This window comes from Schistocerca nitens, chromosome 1, assembly GCF_023898315.1.
Source record: "Schistocerca nitens isolate TAMUIC-IGC-003100 chromosome 1, iqSchNite1.1, whole genome shotgun sequence".
NCBI lineage: Eukaryota > Metazoa > Arthropoda > Insecta > Orthoptera > Acrididae > Schistocerca > Schistocerca nitens.
Genome location: NC_064614.1, coordinates 105578319 through 105599896, shown reverse-complemented (window position 1 = coordinate 105599896; position 21578 = coordinate 105578319). Strand labels below are relative to the sequence as shown.

Below are 21578 nucleotides of genomic sequence, written 5' to 3'. Positions count from 1 at the left end.
GGCATATGCGGACCTTTTTTTCTTCTTGCAAAGTTGGAAACCCCGTTGAAAGAACGAATATTTGCAACGATAGACGAGACAAAACAAAATTCGCAGACGGCGCTTCGCCTATCCAGCAAGAGGCGTACCAAGACTGCTTCCAGCGTTGGGGGCGATGCATCAATTGTGGAGGAGAGTATTTCGAAGACCATGCACAATAAGTAAAGGTAAGCGTAGAAAAATTTTGGGACAAAGTTCCGGAATTTTTTGAACAGACCTCGTACATGTACGCTTGATAAACGTGCTATCTTGGCTGTTGACATCAAATAGCATACGATATTGTCACCAAGTGCTGGGAACTATGCCTTTTGACAAAACAAGCAAACGCGAAATGGGTCTTCCTCGTGCCGCCGTAAGCGTCACGCGCATGCGCAAAACTGAACGGAATAAAAATGTACATCTCGAGAGAGGGGAGACTGCACACGTTGTTGCTACGTTGGAGGTCGGCCCTCAGTGTAGTACGGTCCTATGGTTAGCCGCGCACGAAGACAGCGACGTAGTTGCTTGAGCGCGGGACTGAGGAAGCGGCGGACGATCACGAGGTGTCAACGGCAGAGTGGGGGCCTCGGTCATCCACCCCCGGCGGCAGTATTTACATACGCACGCGAGCGTCGTTCTCGAGGATGCGCCTGACGTAAGAAACGTGAACCACGAGGCGCCGGCCCAACCAGTCTTACAGGGACATCTTAGCTTGCCTGGCTCGCGGCCAGTACGTACAGCAGCGCTGTTTAAAGCCGTGCCGTGCGCCTCCCGCCGAAAGGAAATATCCTAATGCTTTTCATCGCAGCAGTCCATCCTTTCAATGTAAGGCTGGAGTCACGTTTTGAGGCCAAAGTTCACGAAAATTATTGCACAACACCAAAATAATTCCGATTCAAATGGAAAACTTGGCCCCTCGCTGACAGTTCCTTTGGTGCTGGAAGGTCACCGGTGAGATCTATACTACCCGGTTGTCGAACTGCAGCAGAGCCGGCCAGAGATCCACGTAACTACAACATGGCGGCAATGGGAATTAATAGAATACAAAAGAAAATACTTTCAAACTTTGTGTTCAAACGAGACTATCAAATCGGATGCCCAATATCTTTTTTGGGAGAAGACCAAAACGGTCTATTTCAAAATTAGTTGAAAGGAAATTGTGTCAGTACTGTTGTATTCTTTCACAAATCTCGAGAGGTCTGGACTTTGACAAGCAGATCATAAAATTGATTCTGCTTTATTCCACATATGCTTCGTCCATGCAAATGCGTCCACTGTAATGCAAAATAATGCCACGAGATGCAAGTAGAAAGCGAAAACTTTTGTACTAAATTAGTAGAATCTTTAAAGCGAGCAATTCGTAAGATCAAGTGTCGTAAGCAATGCTAACACCTTTCGAATATACACTCGTGCTCATAAATTAAGGATAATTGCAGAATGTGGTGCCACACAACGTGGCACTACACAAAACTGGCGTTAATAGCATATGCACATAGGGAACACAGATCACACAGATCTGTAAGTCCAAGTAAGTATTGCTGATAAGTTGAGAAAACCATCCCAAAACGCATTTGCTACAAAACGCCACTGTTTCCTATGCATGTACCCCAACATCAATATGGGATATGATCACCATGCACACGTACACAGGCTGCACAACGGGTTGGCATACTCTGGATCAGATGGTCGAGCAGCTGCTAGTCTACAGCCTCCCATTCTTGCACCAGTGCCTGTCAGAGCTCCTGAAGTGTTCCGGGGGTTTGAAGATGTACAGTGACACGTCGACCGAGAGCATCCCAGATGTGCTCGATGGCGTTTAGGTCTGGAGAACAGGTAGGCCACTCCATTCGCCTGATTTCTTCTGTTTCATGGTACTCCTCCACGATGGGAGCTCGGTGGAGCCGTGCCTTATCATCCATCAGGAGGAAGGTGGGACCCACTGCACCCCTGAAAAGGCAGACATACTGGTGCAAAATGATGTCCCAATACACGTGAACTGTTACAGTTCCTCTGTGAAAGACATGCAGGGGTATATGTGCACCAATCATAATCCCACCCCACACCATCAAACCACGACCTCCACACAGGCCCCATTCAAGGACATTAAGGGGTTGGTATCTGGTGCCTGGTTCACGGCAGAAGAAAACCCGGTGAGAATCATGGTTCACACTATACCTGGACTTGTCCATGAACATAACCTGGGACCACTGCTCCAATGAGCATGTACTGTGTTCTTGACACCAGACTTTAAGGGCTCTCCTGTGACCAGGCGTCAGTGGAATGCACCGTGAATGTCTTCAGGTGAATAAACTATGTCTGTTCAGTCGTCTGTGGGCTGTGTGTTTGAAGACAGCTGTTCCCCAGTGGCTGCGGTAAGGTCCCGAGCAAGGCTATCTGCAGTACTCTGTGGCCGTCTGCGGGCGCTCATGGTGAGATATCAGTCTTCTTGTGGTGTTGTACACTGTGGACGTCCCGTACTGTAGCACCTGGACATATTTCCTGTCGGCTGGAATCGTTGCCATAATCTTGAGATCACATTTTGTGGCACACGGAGGGCCCGTGCTACGACTTGCTGTATTTGACCAGCCTCCAGTCACCCTAGTATTCTACCCCTCATAACGTCATCAATATATGTTCTTTGAGCCATTTGCAACACACATTCACCATTAGCACGTCTGAAAACGTCTGCACACTTACTCGCTGCACTGTACTCTGACATGCACCGACACACCTCTGCATACGTGGACTGATGCCAGCGCCAATGTGCGACGACCGCAGGTCAAATGCACCGCATGGTCATACCCCGAGGTGATTTAAACCCGAAAACGGCCCACCAAAGTGTTGTTTCACCATGTATCAGCATTACCCTTAATTTATGAGCATGAGTGTAGATGACAATGCTTTTTCACTGTCAAACATACCACTACCGAATGTATGGATGCGGTTACAGCAAAGTGGTGCAGCACAACCAGATCAGTGATGGTGACACGAACAAGAAATGCTAATCAGTGCGTCTGATTGCAGTGGCGCGGCAAGTGGAGCGGCATAGAACGCAAAGTGACTGCGGCTGCATTCGGGCAACGCCGGCAGCATTCAGCTGTTGCTGTGGGTAGCAGAGTCAGTACTGTAGCTGGTACTTGCGTTTCTTTTGTTGTAATGTTGAGAAAAAATTGCATCAGGGGAAGCATTGATTGTAGTAACTTTTTTTAATCGGCATCCTTTATTGGGACCAGCGAAACAATTATCATCACAACAGATTCATTTTGAACAAGTTGTCTGCTGAGGCAGCAGCAGAATTACAACCTATAACCAACACATTTCCTTACTCTCCTTATTTGTTTCATTGTCTCAATACAGGAGGTGAGAGTAAAGCTGAAGTAGCATGGCTGACCAACACATGAAAATCAAGTTTTGTTATGTGAGAAAAGATTTTCGAATCTGTTATTCTGACAGCTTTATCTGAAGCTCCGTTAAGATTTTGTCCTGAATGCTCAATTTCAACTCAATGTTGCTCGTCCTCACTCGGGGATCCTTCTAGCTCAATGATAGTCTTGAGGGGAACATGTACATTTCACAATATCGTCAGCAGTTTCTACTGGCTTTAAAATATGCTCCAAGTGCCGCTCATTATTCTGAAAGCACATTCAATTAATCATTATGGCACGGAGAAATGCTCGTAGAAATATTCTTTCCTTGGATCTAAAACACATCAACTGTGATATTTGATAAAATGCCTCAATGCAGGATGTGCCTAATCTTTAGTGAATTAAGAGGCAAAGCAACTGATGTCTTTGGCAGTGGAGGGTCTGGTGGTGCATTAACCTCCCCTTCTTGTATCAAGCAAAATACACAACAAGAATGAAATCTACCACTTTTGTTTTCCTTCTCATGTCCTCCAGCATTGATTATGATGAATTTCCCACAAGGATCTGCAACTACTTGTAGCAGGATTGAACGAAAACGTTTATAATTATAAAACATTGTAGCAGAATTTTTGGACAATTTTAGACAAATCCTTTCCTGTCAGCATCATCAACCACCTTTTAAAAGTTTTGCATGTCATATAAACCATTTTCATTATTTGTAAAATCACTTTCAGAAGGCACTCTCATGCGGAGTGGCTGGAGGCATGCCCACAACACTCTGGTAGTTGACTCCACAATTCTTATAATGGTTGTGAATGTTAGAGCAATGTCTCAAAAACTACATCTGATTTCTAGGAACGAACCTGTAACAATTTTCTGTAGTTCCATCTTGTATAAATGGAATGGCACTGCAGCTGGTCAAAGACTTGAAGAAGACAGATACCAACAGCCATAATTCTATTAATTATTTTATTGGACTACCAGTTTCGGTGCCTCATTGGCTCCATCTACAGGCCCCTGTACAAATCAACAAACTCAAACTTAAAATAAACAACAAATCTGAAATGCAAAATCAGTCTTTATTATTAAAAATAAAGTAGCCACACATATATATTAGCAAAAACTATAAGAAGAGGTTGGGGGTTGGGTTGTTTGGGGGAGGAGACCAAACAGCAAGGTCATTGGTCTCATCGGATTAGGGAAGGAAGTCGGCCGTGCCCTTTCGAAGGAACCAACCAGGCATTTGCCTGGAGTGATTTAGGGAAATCACAGAAAACCTAAATCAGAATGGCCGGATGCGGAACTGAACCATCGTCCTCCCAAATGTGGGTCCAGTGAGTTATAAGAAGATATATCAAAGTTATCAAGGTGGTAAACTGTGTGACATTCAAGCATTGGTCACAGAGTTGTCATATACCCATTAACTGTATTAATAAAAACTGCATAAAGTACAATGCTAACACACTATTATGAAATAAAGTAAAAGCTTCCATATTGTGGTAACTAGAAGAGCCTACATTGAAAGATATGCTGAGTCATTTTGTACAAACAATGGTATCACATACAGCGGTCATACTGTAACGAAACGTCCTGAAGGCAGAGAAACTGTCTCAGTACATATACATTGAAAAATAGGAAATCAAAATAATGAGTGCATAAACACGATAAAGGAATGACTTAGACTAACTCTAGCAGTGCAACTGAATTGTGAAGGAATGCAATAACCATTAAAAAGACTAGAAAACTAGAAATGAACCATGCATTTAGGTCAAAGTAAGAGCCTAAAAAGCAATTTGTTGTTGTTGTTGTTGTTGTTCTTGTGTTTATGTGTGATTCACATGTCCTATTACATGTGCATCAAATCGACCAAAAAAAATCTCAAATCAACAAAAAAATAAATAAATAAATTTTAAAAACATAACAAAAGGTATAAAACACAAGATAATAAAACTAGAAGTCATCAACAAGGTAAACTCTCAAGCTGTGCATGTTACTGTAGAAGCATAGAGGAAGTGAACTCTAAGACTCTAGTTTATGAAGAAAACTGATATGTTAAAATAATAAGAACAGATCCTAAAAAAATGCAAGTGTACGAACAATGATTCGAGAGAGACTGAATAATATAAATAAGACAGGATATGAACCAATATTTGTCAAATTGTAGAAATGCTGCACAAACATGTGAGATGAGGCACGAATGAGCACATAGATAACTTGTGCAAATAGAAACATGGATGGTGTGCCAAACTAGCCAATATCTAGGGAAGACAACTCAAATCGTAGAAACCAATAGAAAGGCAGTGTTGAAGCACTCTCCTCTCACCTGATAAGACATGTACCTAAAAATTAATGATAAGAAAGTATAACGCAATGACAAAAAAGTTAAAAGCCAAAAAAGATTATTAATATATGAAATGAAGTAACACACTGACAGCAGGCCCTCCCGAACCATAAAATCCACTGAGAAGCTAAGCAAAATCTGATTGAATTACCTGCCAATCTGACTTCTTCAATACATAAATAAATTAAAAAAGTAAATTAATTAATTAAAAAAAGTAAAGCATGATGCTAAAAAGTAACTGTAACCACATTGCGACATTTATCGCTGTAATTACCACGACACCAAAAATGTCAGTAACAGAGTCAAACCTTACTACAGATGCACATTTAATTGACTGCAGTAAACTAAAATGGAAACAATACCCATTATAGTGGACAATGCACAGAGAACACCTTATTTGTGAACAAGTTGGAACAAATTACAGGAAAAATGCCCAAATAAAATGCCAAATACAGAAAGTTCTCTTAAGGATCAGCTGTGATACAAAATAACCGCCGGTAAAATTATGGTAGTACAAAGTAACACTGTGTATAGACACTGCTGCGTGTCAATGAAGCCAAAATGCGAAACAATGTGGCTAAGTTTGGAAGCTGTGTTAAACAAAGGACAGTTAACAAAGGAGACTGTCAAACGAGGCAACGCTGCAAAAAGGAATGATGTACATAATCATATCTGCAAAAAGCACCCAATCATCAATTGTCAAGATACGCGAATAAGTATTTGAAGGTGAGTATTGGTCACCAATAGTTGTGTGTCACAATTGCTATGCCCATACTAAATGTACTTGTTGTGTGGCAACGTGTGTGAATGCTAAAACGTATTATGTTAGCAACTTAGCATCCACAGTTTCAGAAGTAGTTAATAGTGAGGGAGACAATAGAAGGACCTTTTACTTAAAATATGGTAGACCATTGATCATATAGCTGAAAGCTCATGCCAGGAAAGATCAGAAAGCCAGAAGGGATTTTCGAAACTATGTAAACAAAGTAACACACTAACAGCACTACTTTGTTTCTATGGTTTGAGTTGTCTTTCCTAGATACTGACTACTTTGGTACATCATCCATGTTTCTATCTGCCCATGTTTTCTATGTACTTGTTCTTGTTCTTGTTTCATCTCCCATGTACGCACAGAGTTTCAAACGATTTGACAGATATTTGTTTATGTCTTGGTTCTTTCTTCATACACTCATATTATTTTGAGCATCTGTGATTATTTTAACATATCAGTTTTCTTCATAAACTATTTTATTCTATGCTATCACAGCTTATAACAATTGATAATGTTTTTATTACAATAATTCTCATATTACATTATATAGGGACAGCTCCTGTAAAGGCTGAGTTAGAGTTCGCTTCCTCTATGCTTGTACAGCAGCATACACAGCTTGAGAGTTTACTTTGTTGATGACTTCTCATTTTACTTTCCTGTGCTTTACACCTTTTGTTATATTTCTAAAATTTGTTTTTTTTTGGTTGATATGATACATGCGTAATAGGACACGTGAATCAAGCGAGTGAGGTGACGTAGTGGTTAGCACACTGGACTCGCATTCAGGACGATGGTTCAAATTCGCATCCGGCCATCCTGTTTTAGATTTTCCGTGATTTCCCAAAATCACTTCAGGCAAATGCTGGGTTGGTTCCTATGAAAGGGCACGGCACACTACCTTCCGCATCCTTCCATAATCTGATGGGACCGATGACCTTGTTGTTTGGTGCCCTCCCCCAAATCAACCAAGCAGGCAATATGTAAATCACAGCTTTTTTTAAAAATTACGTTTTTGATCTTAGGCTCTTACTTTGACTTACATGCATGGTTCATTTATGGTTTTTTAGTCTTTTTAATGAATATTGCATTCCTTCACAATTCAGTTATACTAGGGTTAGTCTGATTTATTCCTTTATCATATACATGCAATGCATCCAATATTCTCGATCTCTATTTTTCAGTATTTATGTAATGAGACAGAGTCTTTACCTTTAGGATGTTTTGTTACAGTACAACCACTGTATGTGGCACCATTGTTTGTACAGCATCACTCAGCTTATTTTTCCAGTGAAGGCTTTTCTAGTCACTTCAATATGAGAACTTTTACTTTATTTCACAATATTATAACAGCACTGTACTTTATGCAGTTTTTAATAATACAGTTGATGGAACCATGACAATTCTGTGACTAAAGTTTGTACGTCATTAGTTTACCACCTTGATAACTTATCTATCTTCTTATACTTTCTACTAATGTTTTTGTATGATTAGTTTAAAAAAGAATGACAACTGACGTTGCATATAAGATTTGTTGTCTATTTTAAGCTTGATTTTGTCAATTAACACAGGAGCCTGAAGTTGGTGCCAATGAGGCACCGAAACTGGCACTCCACTAAAATAATTAATAAAATTACATCTGTCGGTATTTATTTATCTCATGTAACAATTTTTGTTTTCATTATTTCATTGAAAAATAGGTAGCTTGTTGTACTTTATTGAGCTAGATAAGGATGTTATGCACAGTAACCATACGACAACCTACAGTCCTCTTTGTATGCTATGATTTTCCAGAATCTTGTTTTGATACCTCAAACCATTTATGAGATGCAATGGTGTTGTGAATATATCTTTATTACTTTTTCATTTGGGCACAATGTGACAAAGCAAGCTGGGATCTTTTTACTTCCTCTCTTGTGATGCCATCTGACTCCTTAAATTCACTTTTAACTAATCACTATTAACATACATAAGTATAATCTGCATTTTCATAAAAGAGAAACATCGGTCCTTAGTTTTAAATAATATAACACCAGATCTAATTTTGTGCTTAGTTTTATGTATGTAATTGATTTTCTTATTTATTTCAACTATTCCTAGTTAATATCTTTTGTTATAGGGTGAAATCAGTAATTGTTTTGTAACTTAAATTTTATTGTTGGCTTATAAACAAATATAAATTCTATACTAACTATAAACATTTGAAAGACGAAACACTGGCATCCTTTAAATATTTATTTGGCTCTATTTGAAAACATCTTAGCAAAGCTAGCCCTTAATTAATTCCAAAATAATTAACAGTTTTGTCAAAAGTATTGTTTATATAACTATAGCTGTAATTTCATCATTTAAACAAATAATTCAGCTTTACCCTTGTAGTAGAAGAAACTGTTAAAACAAAATTACAAACAGAAACTTTTTATATTATTATACAGGTACTAACCATTGTTTACTAGCAAATTGAGTGTACATAACATCAGCTAACATTTGCTTACCATGTTCACTTGCTGAGCGAATTAACAAACGTAAACCTCTCAAAAATATACATTTAAAAGGTCTGAAATGTTTCAGTTTTTGAAACTGAGATTTTTGCTAAATTAATCTCCGATTCAGCACAATATAAAATTAATTTTAGCAAGTATCTTGCCACAGCATGTAAAACAGGGTTAAGGATGGCTCTCAACATTCCCACCAAAACTTTTCATCTAAATTCAAGTAAACTATGGTACGGAACACAACTTAATATTGTTTACTTGCTTAGAAATAATATTAACATTTACATGATTAGCAACCATTTTTTACGCGCATTTGTGTTCAGCAACATATTCATGATAATTATCTGATTCGTAGTTATCCACATTGTCCTCACATATATAGAAATTGTCCCTGAAAAGCATTTCCCGGGCACAAACACTGCACTTGTTACTAATACGCAGCAATGTTTTCGCAGTTACCACAGTTTATATGGACACACCATGACACAGCTGCCTTTAGTGAGAATCTGAAATTAGAGACAGAGCTCAGTTTATTGTGGAAATACCCATAAAATGAATAAAGCATATCGCTCCCCATGTTCTACATGAAAAAACTGTGTTCCTCACTGACTGTCCCTTTACAACTGAGGTCCTCATTATAGATGAAGAATGCAGCTACTAATTTTTTGTACTATTCCAAACCATGGATCTGAAGTGTTCACATAAATAAATGGGGCAAAACATGATCAATGAGAATGTTTCTCGGTGGTGGGGCAGCGAGTAGTACGAGAGGCACAACGCTGGGTGCTTTGCGAGACCGACTCAGGCAGAAGGTTGGCAGACGCAGACACTTGCCACTGTGTGTGGATGATAATAGCAGCCAGCAGCGGTTCTTCAGCACAAGAGAATGCTGAACCTGGTTCTACTTGATGTCGCCACTGTAGGCTATGCATCTGCTGCTGTTTTGGACACTCCGTCCACAATTATGAGCTAATTCAGCCTGTAAAATCTAGGCTGCAGGGATTGGTTGGGTAGCAACCTCTAAAGTAAAGGAGGCTGCCACATCCTGCACCATGTAAAAAAAAAGGGACTGCCAACATCTTGTCAAACATCCCCCGTAGCTACAAAGGCTAGCTGGAAGGACATTTTACTGACCGATCTTAATGTAGTCATGGGTCAGAATTGCATTTACAAAAGCTACCATGTCTGCTGGGAATACAACATTCTTAAAAGACATCTGGACCAACGAGTTACAATCTCCTCAAGCCATTGTAAATCAGTGACTCTGTCTCATTGCAAACCTTCTTCTGGAAAATTTAGAGGGGAACGGCATCGGAGCATGTAGGGTGATGCCTGGCATCGTCTCACTGAAGTCAGTGCTAAGAAGACATTGCAAGTACATTGAACTGTGGCCAGGAAAATTTCAATCAATATACTTAACTGCATCAGTTTCCTTCTACTTGATTTACTCCGTTGCTGTCATAACTTGATGCCGGAATATTAATTACTAATTTCTTTTACTCATATCTTAGTGTTAAAATTAATACGAAACCTTTATTTTCATAATGATCTCTCCCTCTGCAGTGGAGTGTGCACCATTTGAAACTTCATGGCAGATTAAAACTGTGTGTCAGACTGGAAGTCGAACCTAGGACCTCCTTTCTCCCATGATTGCTTGTCCTGCAAGTTTCGCAGGAGAACTTCTGTGAACTCTGGAAGGTACGATATGAGGTATTAATGGAAGTAAGGCTGTGAGGTCAGGTTGTGCATCGTGCTTGAGTACCTCAACTCTACTAATAACATTGGAAGTGAGGTGCAATAGTTGAGGGCGGTACTGAGCATGCGTCCTATGAGTTCTGGTGTATGAATCTTTGGTCGTCCCTGTGGGACAGGGAGCTGTCAGGAGAAAGATCTCAGTATTAAGAGTGAAGAACTACTGGTTCTTGCTCAACTATATGCATGGCATTTATCAAATGTCCTCACTCAGAGACATGAATATGGAATTCTACTGAATGTACTGTCCCATCAATTGAAGATATGTTGAGTAATTCACAGTCTCTTATACTGGTGTCTTATGCATATGGCTGTAAGCATTCATTAACAGGTGTTTCAGTAATAAGAAATAAGGGTATTATTGGTTATTTTATGAAAGAGTCATCTCTGGCAATTATTAATTTTTAAACTGTGGGGTTGGAGCTTGAATTGCAGAGCACTTGCTTGGTGTAGCACCATGACACAGTCTTTGGACAGTTTGCCAGTTGGCACAATCTCTGCGAATCAACTCGGGTTTTGCTATTGATTAACATTTAGCATCTTTTTCCTCAGGAACAGAGCCATGAATGGTTGGGAAAGGAGCTACAACGTGACAACAGCAGAACGCAAGTTTCTAGCACAGTGACAAGTAATGACGGACTGGAGAAAGGTGTTCAGTTCACTAGGTGAACTCATGGTGATGTGCTGCTGTAAGCTGCTGTGTGCTACCCATGGGTAGTTTTGGTTGTGGCCAGCAGTTGATATGAGTTGGGCTGATGAGCATCCTGTTGTCACTTGGATTTTAGAATACTGTTTGCTGGAATAGCACTGGCCAGTCTCACATTTTCTTGTGTATGAATCTTCGATCTGCACTGTGAAACAGGGAACTGGGAGGATGAAGACCTCAGCATCATGAATGAAGGACTTGGTTCTTGATCAACTGTATGCATGGCATTTCTGAAAATGTTCTCACTCAAAGACACAAATGTGGAATTATACTGGATGCTCTGTCTCATCAATTAAAGATATGTTGAGTAAATCACAGTCTATTATACTGATGTCTTATGTATATAGTTGTAAGCATTCATTAACAGATGCTTTAGTAATAGGAAATAAGGATATTGTTGGCTATTTTATGGCAGAGTCACCAAGGACAGTTTATTAATTTTAAGTCGGAGGGGGGCGGGGAAGCCTTCAGAACTTATAGTATGGAAAAATTTATATGTTTTTGTTATGTATTGGACCAGTTGCTCTCAGAAATGCTTGTGTAGCATTCTCTTGTCCCTTTATGAGCTGCTGTTTAGTCTGGAGTAACAGATTATCCTGAGAGTCAGCTTTTGATAATATTTGCATGTTATGATTTCAGTTTGTGGTTTCAATGAATTAAAAAAAATGTCACTATGGACTTCTTTCCTGGTTAATTCAAGAGTACCTTAAATTTCCAGACACCTTGGACATTAAGATTTCAATTTCCGGTTTGAATGAATGTCACTGTGAACCACCTTTATGTTAATTCAAGGGTACTGTAACACCCCAGGATAGTATCTCCTGCAGACACTAAAAATTCATCCAAGTTCTACGTTGGCAGCTCCTAGAAGCCGAATTGCTTGTGTCAACAACCAGTAGACTGCCAGCTAGGGAGAGGGGGGGGGGGGTTAATCCAGTGAGAGGCGAGGCTATGGAGATCGATCCTTGGCATGCATAGCTGTATTTGATCATGTATGGAGTCAATAGTCCAGCTGGAAGGACAGTTCTGCTGTCTGCTGCACTGGCAACTTCTGAGACAACACTGATGGGATGGGGAGGCTGTGATCACTCTGCAGGTCTACTGGAGGCTTGACCTGCATGACCTGGAAGCTTTCCATCACCAGCCTTCGAGAGGTGAGGGGGCGAGGGGCATTGCTGCTGCTCATCCCACTCCTGAGGCTGTTACTGATGCTACTAGGACTAGTCTCCTAAATGTGGGTTGAGAACTGACCCCTGCAAGCCAGCACGTACTTCAGGTGGCAAATATTTTATGTCAACAAGAGCATTTGGGAGTTGGTATGTAGAGCTGGAGGCTACCAGTGTCCACAGGTCAATAGGTACCCTGTGATGTAACAGCCACCACCCAATGCTTTGCTGCCCTTAGGAAACTGCAAGTTGAGTGCATGTCAACCTCCTTCGGCTGATGTGGTGCTGCTCTGCCAGCCCAGCTGTGGTGAGGTACTTTTTAAGGCAGTCCTGTGTTACTGCTTAATAAATGTGTTACTATCAATCATTTTTCTTGATGCTCTCTAGTGCAGCTAGGCCCTCACCAGCACATCCCACCCAGTTCTCTCCTCACAATTGTAGGAGTCTGGGACTGAAGCCTCACGGCTCAGTTCCTGAGGATGGACAGTAATCTATAGCAAAACCCTAGCTGATCTGCAGAATCATTTCAGCGAGCACAGGCACAATAGATTGTTATAAGTCTTTAACAAAAGTAATGAGAAATGGCATGGATGCTGCCAAAGAGCACTGCACTAACAACTCTGGGTCGGCAGCCAGAAGTGTGGTGACATGTGGATACTATTGTAAAAATGGATTGTGAAGCAAGAGTAGCCAAGCTCAGTGGTAAATGGTGCCACACAATGGTAACCATGTAGCAAATGGGGTGGTGTCACCACACTAGAGTAAGTCTCTTGTATGGCAACATGACTACTTGCCGAGTTCTACAGAAACAAATGAGTACTGAAGGCATATAAATAAATCTGGATTTCAAGGCATGGAACACTTCCTGTCACAGGAAACCAGCAGCTGCACCACCACGACACCAAAGTGACACAGCCAGTGAGACAACTGGGCTCCGCAAGCAGTAGCCGTGGGTTTGAGACATGGCTGCACCTGCCATCTGCACTAAGTCCTCCACTGGACTTGGTGCCACAGAACCACTGAACTGTTGTCGTTGTCTGCTGCCACCAAAGCTGAATTCATAATGGGATTTGGCGCTGTAGCACCAGCTGTCATCTGACTCCTACCCAAAGGCAGCGAGTTGTACTCTGCACATAACTGACTCCATGCGCTGCCACTGCGCCCATGTGCAGAGCCGAGAAATAGTTTTCCGTGTGCAGCGCTACCACAACACAATACATAGTGCTGATGACTTTAAAAAATGTGGGCTCCAAAGACTGCCAGCCTTAGTGAAGGGCAATGGATCAGCAGCTCTGCACGGATGTCACTGTCCTTTTATCAGCCCCAGCCAGAGACAACGAGAAGACAGATGCCTGACTCATTACATCATGTACTGAGGTCAACAAAAATCATTTGCACCTTTTTGACAGTCTTTGCCCTGGACTCCACGGCCCATCATTTACCACCTTGGCAATTCAGAGTTTTGTCAGGGTGCCGAAATTGTCACAACCAGCAGCAGAGAGGGGGATGGGGTTGCCATCCTCGAAGTGTGACATCCGAGCCACAGCCCACAGTATCTTTGTCTAGGGTGAGTCAGACCATTTTGTCCTAGTGCGATGACTGCATGGGGTCAAAGTGTAGGGGACGTGATATATGAGTGTTACCTTTGTGAAACTGGAATAACCAGTGGATTTGTCACAGTTTAGGGATAATGCTAGGGATGAACGATTCGTGCCTGCAAGTTGTACTCTGTGTAATTTACTTGGACATTCTACCTGTTGCTACTCACTAGTATTTAATGGAATTCAACACAGTCAATCCAGCTCACAGATTTCTTCACACTGTTCATTACAGTTTCAGTTACAATTGTACACACACACACACACACACACACACACACACACTCTTTAGCTTTAGATGGCAGCACAGTCTACAGTTTTCTATACAACATCAACAGATGGCGTAACAGTCTCTTATTCTCCAACATCCTCCCTACCATGGTCTATCTCAAGGGGGATAACCAGTTGCACCAGCCAACAGATATTTGTGCCATCCGGCTATTGGAGAATGATGCATCTTATTTTATCATCTCAGCCATGCGACACAGCCTACACCGCAGTGGTTTGATGTCCTCATGAAGTAGAACAACTACTTCAACTATTGGTCTTCAACTTGAAGGGCACCCATTCACCTTATATTTAGCTTCTTAGCAGCAGGAGGTATTCATTTTTCTATCTACATAAAATGTCACTGACCATTTGTCTTAGTCAGGGCTCTTGGCAGGGTCCCTTATAGTTGCTGGTTTTGGGCCAAATGTAATGGTTACTAGTTTGTCACCACTGAGAAAACCAGTTGGCATCAATGCTGTATCATTCTCTCGTTGAGTGATGGATCTTGAGTTTATTGCAGCCTCTATTCCTATCGAATTGGTGTTTAGGCTCTCTTCATCCAAGTGACCATCCACCTTCCTCAAGCAACACTTTGCAGAGTGTATCACGCATTCCCACCAGCCTCTCCACCAAACCACCTGTGGTAGTAGATATTTCCAGGTGATTGCACAGTGGGCACAGTAATACTATATATCAGGATACTGGACTGTTCTGAAGTGCTCAGACATTTCTGTATTGGCTGCATGAAATGTTGTGACATTGTCTGAGTAAATAGTGGGTGGTAAGCTTCTACATCCTACAAAGTGTTGTATGGCTATCGGTGGACATACCAGTGACAAGTTAATGTGAACTGCACATGTTGTAGTGCATGTGAATAGGAGACCATGTACAACTTCCTGCAGGTTGAACTCTGTCTAGTAGTAATGGAGCCTCCATTTCTTCATATCGGTAATTGTACATTATCTTACAGGGCAGCAAGAGGGGAGAACCCTCTTAACAGCTTGTTGTCCTAGCAAAATCCAAAATTCTTGACGTAGTTCTCCTAGTACAATGTATACTCTGATATGGTGCAGTTGTAATGCATGCATTTTATGAAATTTTCCATGAAATTATGACTTCCGATCAGTGTAATTGGATGCGTCTCCAAGTTGGACACTGTAGCACATTGTAGCCTATCACCATGCCAAATCACGCTATCCAGCATATCTCCCTTACACAATCCAGATAGGTTGGTTGTTTGGAGGAAGAGACCAAACATCGAGGTCATCGGTCTCATCAGATTAGGGAAGGCCATGCCCTTTCAGAGGAACCATCCCGGCATTTGCCACAAGCCAGATAGTTTGGTAGTGAAAAACTCCTCTTGAACTCTTCTGATCCATTATGCTCAGGCGTGTTGTATAAGTCCACAGCACTCAAACCAACAGCATTTCTAGTCTTATTCTTCATACTCTCAATAAATTGAAATACAAGGGTAATTTTGTGAATTATTCACCAGCAGGAACTAAATTTTGCAATGTTGAACAGGGGTTCAATGATAGTGATCAGAGTTACATTTGTCCAGATTTTGGCTTCCACCATTACTTTGGGAGCAGGTGGGATGTCCAGTGGCCTTGAATGCCTGTCTTCTGAGAACAATTGTGGACCACCCAACAGATGTCAATAGTTACTAGCAGCTCTGTCTCCAGTCCACGTGAGAGATGATTCGGTGGGATTTTGACCTCCAAGACAGTGCCTCCACTGACTGGATGTAGTGTGCGTCAGTATTTTGTCATCCAATTGCAAATGAAGGTTTTCCCTTTGTTGAGATCATTTCATAGACATTCAAAGGTAACTGCTGAATCACTCCACACAGTAGCCTTGTTGTCACCAACCCTATTTCCTGGCAAAAGTAATGAAGGAGTTGTGGGCCAACCAATGCAGCAAGCAATTCCAACTTAGGTAAAGTTACTTTCTTGACTGGTGTCAAATTGTTCTTGCTGCAAACAATATATGCTATGTAACTGACTCCAGTAGTTGAGAACATAGAGAACAGCGCCATAGGTTCTTTCCGATGCATCGCAGAACACGTGCACTTATGCACAGTCATTTATGTCTCTCATGCCTATCCCAATGGAAATGTGCAGCTATGAAAAATGATGAAGCTTTGAGACCCAAGAGTGCCAACTACATACAAGATCTGTGGACAAAACTACCTTCCCTGCACAACCTCTTAGCTTAGCAATTACCCCAACAGGTGTGAACAGACCAACAGGGACATAAAACTGAGTGTCTGCTTGGTTGCCAGTTTGTCATTCAGGTCTTCCACTATCCTTTGGTAGTCAGTGGAGATGGAGTCATCTTTTTATTCCAACTGATTCCCAAGACTTGTGTTGTGGGCTTGGTTCCAAGGTCTTTGGCATTCCATATTGTCCTCAGATCCTTCGAATTGGTTGCCCATTTCAAAAGTGGAAGACTTATTTTCTGGAAGAGTACTATCAGCTCCTGGTAAATAGTTGCAGCATCCTCACTGTCTCTCACACTAACTAAAAAATTGTCCCTGAATATAGAATTGTCAGATAATGCTGACACTCACATGTATCTGTCATTATTTAGTGTTGCTAGCTCCCTTTAGCAGCTGATAAAAGGAATGGGCTTGGTGTAAGTCCAAATGGTAAACATTTGAACTGATATGTTATCACATTGTCTGGTGTAGGCACTATTTTCAGTTTGTTCAACACAATACAAAAAGAACCTAGTGAGATCTCTGTCTTACTCATTCAAGGTCGACTGTAAGATGGCTTGGTCTACAACACATACAAGTCTCATCGGAATTTTGCAGAATTGTAACGAGGTTGCAAATAAGTCTGGCAGTAAATCTGATCCTGTTTCCAGGGCATCATTAAAAGATGGAAAGTCTGGTTCATGTGATGATGCATTGAACATGATCCTGTACTTGATGTTTCCACTGCTGGATATCTTCACTATGTGGAGTGGCAAATAAAATATGTTTCTATCTGCGTAGTCCTCAGGTGCAGCTTCTACCTGAACCCTCTTAATGTAATTTGACATAGTCTCTTGATAAATGAGCTTCAGAACTTCATTATAACGAGCAAAGATGTACTTCTGCAGTAGTGCGTTTGCTAGAGAAACATACATCCTCCTTACGAGGCAGGTATAAAACTCCGCAGCCATTCTCCATGCAGTATGACTCTCGGAATTCCTTCTGGACAGGGTGGTGCATGTATGTCAATGCTCACTCTTGATGCTCTGTTATGCCAATTGACTCCAAGTAAGAAAAAAGGCACATAGATCTCATTGCAGCTACCCTGCTGTTACTGCTTTCAAAACCTGTAAGTGATACATTGGCATTGGTGGAATATCCCATTGTATCAAAATGAACTTTTCTCCTTGAGATGGATGAAGTGCAGGATGACTCTCATGTCATTATCTCCAGAGTTGTGGCTGCAGTGATGTTGAGTTGGAGGAATTTTATCAGTGGATAGTGTATAAAACTTGACTAACATCCTGTGTCTAACATGTCACATCAATTTACTCCTACCAGTTGGTCTTTTGATACTGACACAAGCAGTTTGTATGTGAAACTGAAAGTCACTTTTTCAATTCTGTTTACTGTTGCAAGACTACCTACAATAAATTAGACCTTAAGGCAGATATCGATAGTTGACAATATGGCGGCAATCGTGGGGGAAAACAAACCAGCATGCTTGTGTTTTCGTAATGTCTGTGTAGCACTGTATACATGATGTTCAAGAGATTATTAGCTAAAGCATTTATTGCTACCTATTATGTATGCTATACGCTCTGAATGTCATCACAAGTGCTACACTAGTATTTATTTTCTAGATTCTCGAGTAAGTTCACCATAATTTAAAGTGTAAACTGTTCTTGCGATGGGTCGTAGCTGTTGTGTACAAAGGTGTAAATCCAATTATGGTAAAACAAATGATACTTCAACATTTAAGTTTCCCTAAGAAACAGCACTGAGGAATAAATGGATTAAACTAATTCATAGAGATAATTTAGAAGTGAACGATAAAACTGTGGTATGCATTAAGCATTTTGAACCTACGTTTGTGGTTAGGGAAGACACTTTTCCTGTGGAAAATAGTGAACCCCTACGAGTGACGCAAAAAATACTAAAACTAAAAAATGATGCAATTCCAACTATCTTTCCTAATTGACCTTCTTATCATACAGGACAGTTCCTAAGGCAAGGAAGAATTCCGAAGAACATGTTCAAGAGCTACTGGAACGCGATGGACGTAGTTTCAGCAACTGGTGCGAAAATGACAATATACCTGACTTTCAGCATTTTAAAAGTGAAATGCAGAAAAGGAATGTTTATCCATTTACACTTTTAGTAAAAGATGACTACATGTCTTTCACTAAATTAAAGGATGATTTAGTCAGTGATGTGCCATTAGTTTCAGTGTGCTTCAAGGTATCAAGTTCCTTGGAAGTAAAAGTGTTTCACAAAATGTGTGTTTGCATGCAGAAACCTTGAAATGGATATTACAGCCTAGGGAGCAAGAGAACTTGAAATGCGACAAATGGATGCAATTCGACAATCTGGCGAGTCACCTAAATGGTTTCACAGATTGGTACCATTGACAAGGTTATAATTTTAGTCAATGTTCTCAAACAAGCACTGAAAGCTGGTAGTCATTTTGATGATGATATAGCCCCTAAAATATAATGTGTTTTGGAGCAATTACAACTTGCAATAACAAAGCAAATTAGATATTCTCCTGAGCTTTTGATGTGGGCAGCAACCATTTGCTTTTCATTTCCTGGTGCCTGCCATCACTTGAGAAAAACAAATGTGTTAGCATTACCTCATCCTGCCTATTCAAGGCAGTTTCTATGCAAAATGGGTCCAAATAAACCTTTTATTGATCCATCACACATAGCTTTTTTGAAGGAAAAAATAAATTTCTTCAGGAAAATGACAAGGCAATTTCAATGATGCTAGATGAAGTTTATGTTAACTCAAAATTCTCTTATGAGGCAGTTGCTGAGAATACTTCAGATACTACAAGAGAAGGTAGAATGCAGGTTTTCATGACATCATCTTTACATTCTGATTATAAAGAAGTAATAGCTCTCTTTCCTGTAAAATATGTTAATTCTGATACACTATTGAAAATGGCAATTGACGTATTAAAGATAATGAATGAGCTTGGATATGATGTAATGTGTCTGGTAACAGATAACCATAGCACTAAGAGGAAAAATGTATCAGCTTATGTGTAGTGGCACTTAACAGCCATGTATTACAAATCCATTTGCTCCAGCCAAATATCTCTTTCTTCTGTTTGACAGTGTGCACTTGCTTAAGAGTATCAGAAATAACTGGTTGAATGGAAAAAGTGAATCATTCATAATGCCAAATATTGAGGGAACATTTGCTTTCATTAATGTATTTATACACGTGATGAAGGGAATGCTGCATGTTACTATAAAGTCAGTGAAGCAAAATTTTCAGGTTTGAGGAACCTGTTTCATTCTGAGAAAAATAAACTGTTGAAACGTAACCCAAAGCTAGTGAGAAAGTATATACAACTTCTACTGAGAGACAGAATGTTTCCCTTGATCTCAGTGTTTTTTATTCTAAAAATGTGGCAGCACTAGAAACTTTAAAAAGTCGGGGATTGAGATTTCTGACGGCACTACTTAGTTTTCAAAATTAATCAATAAATGGTGGAGAGTTTCTAATGTGCAGCATCCCATGAAAGGCAAATACATATCAGATGATAATGCTAGCCCAATCACTGACCCACTGACTCCAACCTTCTGTTTCTTGAAAATTTGAAAACATATTTTGATATCTGACATGCACTACATACTCATGGAAAACTAACCAATGAAACATATACTGCTTTCTCTCACACACTTGCAACAACAGTTCAATTATGCAGATACATTTTTAACACATACAACTGGTCCTACATTCTTACAGCAAAATTACACACTGATTCTTTAGAAGCAAGATCTGGAGCTTATAGAATGCTAAGTGGCTTAACAGATAACGTTTCAGTCAAGCAACTATTGGAATCTGAGAGGAAACTCTAAGTAATAAGTCTACTAAAGCTCAGATCTACTAAACATGGTATATTTACTTTAAATGAATTTGCAGCAAAAGTGAATTATAGCATAAAACACCAAACATATGAAAATTTAGATATATTAGAACTTGCTCTAGAGGAACTAGCAAACATTCCCATGATAAATGAAGATTTGAAAGTCTTGGTTTGTATTGCTAGCTACACTAGCACAACAGTACTTGAAAAGTTGACAAAAGATGGTAAATGTTCAGATTGTGAAGACATGTTACAGAGAGAGGATGAAATTTTGTTTCAGTGTGAAACCAAAGAACTCCTTTCCTATTTCAACCAACTGAATTGTGGGGGATTAAAATGTCATTCTTCCATTATGATTTCCTTGTCTTGTAATATATATAAATTTTTTCAAGTTCTGATTAGCAGCATATATGGACCAGAATTTCTCAAACTTGAAAATCAAAGAGAGGCACTACTTGCCTTAGGAACTGAATTGTGTGAAAATGCCATTAGTAACCTCAGTGATGAGTGCAAATGTGGCATTCCTTTAAAGACAATAATCAACAAAAGTATTAAAGTGCTTTCAATATTTTTATTAATGATTATACAAAACTCTTGAATGAAAAGTGTGTTTCTAAGGAAATTGCTCAAAACACTAGTATAACAAAAAAGAGGAACTCATGAAGACATTGCAGCAAAAATGACAAAACGCAAAGAGGCCAAGCTGAGCAGCAAATAAATCCAACAGGTACTCAAAATCAAACCACTTCTAGCATATAACATAATGACAGTGACTAGAATTAACTGCATGTCATTTAATACAATTATGAGCTTTAGCTGCACCCTTCACTTATTATTGCTGTGTAGCTTCTACTTTGCAAATTATTGTTAGTGCCCAAATATGCAATTTGCTTGTGTAGTGTAGTAGTCTGTTTGGATGTGATTTTGAGTCACATCTCCAAATTTTACCTCGTCATAGTACTTGTTGCATAATTTGTGACTTTAATACAACTTTTTTTAGTTTTAATATAGAAAAATA

General features: G+C 40.1%; 1 protein-coding gene across 3 annotated transcripts in view; it reads right to left on the bottom strand.

The window, feature by feature from the left end:
- LOC126241881 (DNA excision repair protein ERCC-1) overlaps positions 1–21578 on the bottom strand; it is a 129044-nt gene that overhangs the window by 49931 nt on the left and 57535 nt on the right. The window contains exon 6 of one of the 3 annotated variants that reach the window (XM_049948044.1): positions 8955–9494. The exons of the other annotated variants lie outside the window; for them this stretch is intronic. The gene's annotated coding sequence lies outside the window, so the exon portion shown is untranslated. Of the gene's footprint in view, positions 1–8954; positions 9495–21578 lie in introns of those variants that run through there. 3 annotated transcript variants of the gene reach the window in all.